Raw genomic sequence first — 6,211 nt, forward strand, 5'->3', positions numbered from 1 at the left:
TCCACTATATCCAAAAATGTACGAATAATACATAATACCATAAGAAACTTTTATGCATCATCTGATAATTATTTTTATCCTTCCATTTGCGTTAACCAACATTTAAGGCAAATTTTATGCAAAACACAAGAAAAACTAACAGTTATTACTCGCAGTAGATTGCTTTTACCTTAATGATCAAAGAAAAACAAATAAGATGTGCTGCCCTGGAAGTTGATGAAGATAAATTAAGCAGAATTTCTTCCAGTTCTCTACGATTTCTTTAGATAAAGTATCAAGAACGAAGAACAGGTAGGAAAGTGCTCAAATTGTGATTAAGTGATCTGAAGAGTGCTCCTGATGTAAATGATTATTTCTTTAGTAAGTATTTGTTCTTCTATTCTACTACGAGTTTCGTGGGAGACAATGTTAAAGGGTGGGAGACAATTATAGACCTATAGAGAAGGTAATCAAATAAATCTATTTTCCGAATTAAGTCTCTAAATAGTTTTATATTGAAACGTTGTTTCTCAAAAGGAATTGAAAGAATTGTAACAACAAAGCCTCCTCCAACGCCACGAAGTAAGTGTTTACCTGTTTCAAATATTATTTGAAAAAATGAATTTTACTTTATTTTATTTCAAAGTTTTTATAGCAAACCGTTTAATTAAAAGCCGTACAAAACAAATAAGTTGAATCGTTTTTAATTAAAGAACAGTGGCGTAAGCAACACTGTTTAAAAAAATCCAGAAACTTAATGGTAAAAGTTATTGGCATCTATGTAGCCAGTAACTATTACCTTAAAATCCTATTTTACTGTAAAATTTTACGGTAGACTAAACGAGAGTTTAAAAACGTAAAACACGAGCAGCCGGTTCAATCTTGGGACCATCGGATTGGCAGGCGGCTTTGCTGCTTACTAATACGAGTTAGGATACATCGAATGGGGGAAATACGGTGTTATCTGCTTCGCACTGAAAAACACGTGGTGTATCAGTTGGCGCTGCAATTGTTCATTCTTTTCGGCCCAATTCACTGTAAATTTTTTCTGTACTGTAAACACTCTATTTTACAGTAATATTTACCATAAAAGTTTCCTGATTTTTTTACCAGTGTAACAATGTTGGTAATTTGATATCCGTCCTTTTAATTCAAACTGATTGACTTTAAAATCATATATAAGGTTTGGCTGTTTCTTTTTTTTTTTTTTCAATGAATGTCAGCTATAGAATTATTTAACACTGTTACGCAAAAAATATCTAGAAATGGTTTTTATTTTTACATCAGATATAAGCTTATTGAATTAATTTTTATGAAGTGTAGTATTTGGATTAGTTTTTATTATATTTCGACGAAAATACTAACATCTGGCAAAATGAAAGATTATGGGGAAAAGCGGGCACATTTATCCATTTTTTTTAACTCTTTATTTTTTAAAAAAAATACCAATTTCTCAACGCAAAAGTGTCTCTATGATTGAATGAACTTTTCTTCGTGTCATAGATTTTTTTGGGATTTTTTAAAAAATATTTGTATAATTTATGGTATTTTTAAGAAACGTCTTGGAGCACATATGAAAACGGCTAAAAAATGCAGGGGAAGCATAACATTTTAAAGAAAAATTTTTCAATATGAATCATATACCTAAATAACCAATACGTTGGAGGGTTTGTAACCTATACTGTGTCAACTGTACAGTAATTGTTCCCCTGAGAAAATATTCTTTCCTGAATATATAACTGCTCACTGTCAAATTCTAAAGCCTCGTAGCTTGTTCTGATCACTGAATAGACTAGAAAAAAAAACTATGACTATATAATACAAATAACGTTTTATTATTCAAGGGTTATTCTATACATTTTGCTTTTAAGCTTCGTACATTGTTCGATAATTCATTTTAAAATGATGAACTTCAGTTTTTAATTAAATGAAAATATTTTGTGTCTTTTTATTTCCTGTAAGTATTACATGACACTAAATTTATGACTTCATTAAAAATTAAATTAATTAATGAATTTAGTAACAAAAAATTTAAAAATAAAAATAATAAACATGAGTAAATAAATACTTAATAATATTAGTAATAATTACCAATAAATTTACAAACTAACTATAGGAAAAAAATAATCATAAATATTTACATATTTTTTAACACTTACAATATCCTGCACTAATAAAAATATTACGGAGAACGGCAATTAGAACTGTTTACTTGTGCCGCTAGATGTTGTGTTCACAAGTGTCCCATATACTTTAGAGCTAACTCGCAAAAATAAAGAATTTTTAATTTAATACAAAAATTTAAACATTGTCATAAATTTACTTGAATGTTCATACAATGGATCATAATACTTAGGTTTAGCGTTACAGTTAGTTTTAAAAATATTGTAACGGATCCGGTGCGACTTCCAACTTTCTTGAAAGGACGACAAAGTTCTTGATTAAAAACACAGGAAATTTATTTACACTATGTACAGGAAAGAGCGTCAACAACTGCTAAATAATCATTAGCAATTAGCAAATATCACACAACACCGTAAACTCAACGGTTACACACGTATTTACTTCCAAATACGAAAAACAACACAGCGAAATGCCTCGCAATAAACAGAGCTAATACACTCTCAGTACAAATTCTCAATCGAAACTGACGTTTTATCATGCGGGACGCATTTTATAAACATCGAAAAGTTTCCACAATATTCCAAATGCTTCTCGAAAATCGTAGACTGTTTATTTCTTTCATTCACAAACCTTATCAATGAAAAATTGGGACCCGTATACTTCAACCGAATGTATAGGGGCTGTATATTCATTACAGGAAATTATTTACAGGTTACGTTACTACAATAATTTTAGATGAAAGATAATTTAGTGAACGCCTAATTTAGCTAGATTACGACAAATTTATCACAAAAATAATTACTATTTACAGAATTTGTAACAATATTTTCACGTGAAGAAGGTAGTGAAAAATTTTTTTCAACACCTGCTAAAACAAAGAAGTTGGCACCACAGACGCATAAAATGGCTCAATGCTCTAAATATTTGTCCAAGATCTACAACTGGTACTCTCCTTAATTTGAGAATTTTTCTAGATTTTTGCTTGAAGCGATCTTAGCCATGTTCACATGTGCCCCACATTCGCATGAGTCCCCTTTTTCCCTGTAATATTTTAAAGAACTTTTGAAAACGATACTTACACAACCGACTTTATGGTATTTCTATGTAGATATATTAACAGTATACGAAAACTAGGGACTTCAGAAAAGAATACAGGATGTTTATACAGTCTTGCACCGATAAAGAAAATTAATTATGAAAAATATTTTGGTTCAAACATGAATCTTATTTTTGTATTGATCCATATTTTTTTTTTCCACAACGCTAATACTCTTCTATGTGTGCAACTTTCGTACTTCTGAGAAGATTGCTCGATGTTCAACTTTACGACAGGTACTAGCGCAGCAAAAGTGTACCTACTGTTGAGCAGAAGTATGGTCATAGCAGTCTCTGTATGGGTATAATGTGTCATATTAGGATTTCCAATAGAGACTAGACAACTAAGTTTTTTCTTTCATAGATGTCGTTTTGTGTTATCGATGTTAGCATAATCTGCATCACTTTTGCGAACATTATACCATTGGAGGAAAAACGTTTTCAAAAGAAAAATAAGTACTCATAGTTCTTAAGGACTTTTTTTTTTTCAAAATTTGTTTCTTAATAAATGCAAGACTTTCAACACACCATGTATTTCATCAATGGAATAATATTTAATAGACATCTTAAAAAAAAGGAAAAAATAAGTAAAATTAAAAAAATTGTATTGTTAGAAAATAAAGCATTTTTTGTGTATCCTTTCTAGTGATTGCATTACCGGTATATCGGTATACTGAATACCGATATTTTCTGAGACAAAATACCGTTATTTTCGGCACTAGTTGAAAATAATAATTAGATTTAATTAAAGATTTTCAATTTTTTTATTAGATAATATCCACTTTTATAATAAATGTACATTTCTTTTTCCATGATACAGTACGAAAATCAATCTATTGATGTAAAAACTTCACGATTAAAAATTCAGGAAACTTTTATGGTAAATATTACTGCAAAACGGAGCGTTTACAGTACAGAAAAAAAATACAGCCATTGTACGGAAAAAATAAATGATTTCTGCGCAATTGATGCACCACGTGACTTATAGTGCAAACCGCATACCACCGAATTTCTCTGAATTCATGTGTCCTAACTCGTATGGTGGGTAGCAAAGCCGACTGCCAATCGGAAGATCTCGAGATCGATCCTGCAGTTTGAATTTTGCGTTTTCCTACTCTTGTTTATTCTACCGCAAAATTTTACACTATCATAGGATTTTATGGTGAAAGTTCAGGAATTATTTTAACAGTGTTGGCTTCAAAAGCATGCACTAATAGAATATCATTAAATAAAAGTAGCGGAAAGGTTGCAAAATGATATTTTCATTACTAGGTGGTGAGATGCATCGTGATTTCGTACGCTTATGTGCACAATGTTTTTTTTTTTTTTTTTTTTTTTTTTTTTTTTTTTTTTTTTTTTTTTTTTAATTTTGTGATTACCTTTTTTTCTATTAGTGAAAGTTAATTTCAAGCGCAATTTAGAATGTATTTTCCTATGAACTATTTATTTGAACCATCAATTAATGTACTACTTTTAACATATTTTTTAAAAATACGTTTCACCTGTACTGAGTTTTGACAAAAATGTTTTCTTGTTAGTATGTAAAACAAATGGTTATTTGTTGTCCTGTCTCATTTTTTAGCTCTATACTTGTAAGCTAATATTTAGAAATTATATACTGCCTTAAAAATTTAGATATTAGTACGGCATAATCCACTAGAACATATTTTCAGATATTTCCATAACTATAATTGTAAAGAACTTTGAAAAGAAAACGAATTAATAAAAATAACAAAATCAAATTTTGTTAAGTTGATCGTAAATTCAAACCAAAGAGCTAACAAAAAGCAAACTCAAACCTAGCTTATCAAAGGAAATCATTGTAGATGGTGTTCATATTAGAAAATTATCGTCTTTTGAAGATAAATTTCAACTAACTATAAATTCAAAGGCGAGAAAAAAAAAAACCTTATAATGTTACACACAATGCGAAAAAATACACACACACACACACAAGAGGATTTGTCCAAATATAACACTCAAGAGATCAAATTATTTGCGGATGAAGGATTTTGAAACAAGTAGAGGAGATTGTTAACAGTACTACTAACCTGCATGAAATAAGAAAGAGTATTTTCAACTGCAGGATATTTGTGCACTAAAATGAGTTCCAGGCTTAGAGACAACTCAATAGATGCATTAAGTTTCTTACTCTTTTTGTTATTTTACTATGAAATTTGTTCCTTCATTTCACATGTTCACAATACGTTTTCATAAATAATACTATTTTTGCAAAATATTATGAAATATGGCAAACAAACAGTATGCTCTCTATTATTTGTTGAGAAATTTCTAATATTGCTATTCTGGTATCACGTTTTAAAGAGTACCCGTATTGCATTTTTGTCCAGTATTACAATCCCTAATCCTTTCCTTTTTTCACTTACATTATTTGGTTTTTGGTTCAAATATTGTTGGGGACTACTGAGGGTAATTCACCTTCTTTTGTTGCAGAAATTACTAAAACCTGATGTTGATAGACGAAAGTACTAATCTTTCCCGGTAATTAAATGGGAAATATAAGTGGTATACTTCGGTCTGCTTTTTTATTAGTAAATTCCATCAGAATTTAACTATGCAGAAATTCTGAGACTTAAGATTGAAAGAACGTTACAAGAAACCACGAGAAAATGGAAAGCAGATGAAAGATTAAAGTAGTTTTTAATGAACGAGCTGATGTGTGCATCACATGACTTCCTTTTACACCAATTTAATGCTATTTCCCTATTATTGCAATTTTAATGGGATTCTCTCTCTAACTCTTTAAATATCACTAGCAATGGCCACATTGAAAGCAGATTTTTAAAAAAAAAAAAAAATCGCCAAATTTTTCGCCAAGTTGGCGACAAAACTTGGCAACCAAAAGACTGGCGATATATCGCCAAGTGAGCGCCAAATTATAACACCACTTGAGTTTGCATCGAAATTAACAATGATTTCCCCCCAAAAAGGTGCAAAAGACCCCTTTAGAAACACCCGAATGCAACCAAAATAGGAGGTGCAGACCTAGACC

The sequence above is a fragment of the Uloborus diversus genome, chromosome 9 (genome assembly GCF_026930045.1).
Source record: "Uloborus diversus isolate 005 chromosome 9, Udiv.v.3.1, whole genome shotgun sequence".
Classification (NCBI taxonomy): domain Eukaryota; kingdom Metazoa; phylum Arthropoda; class Arachnida; order Araneae; family Uloboridae; genus Uloborus; species Uloborus diversus.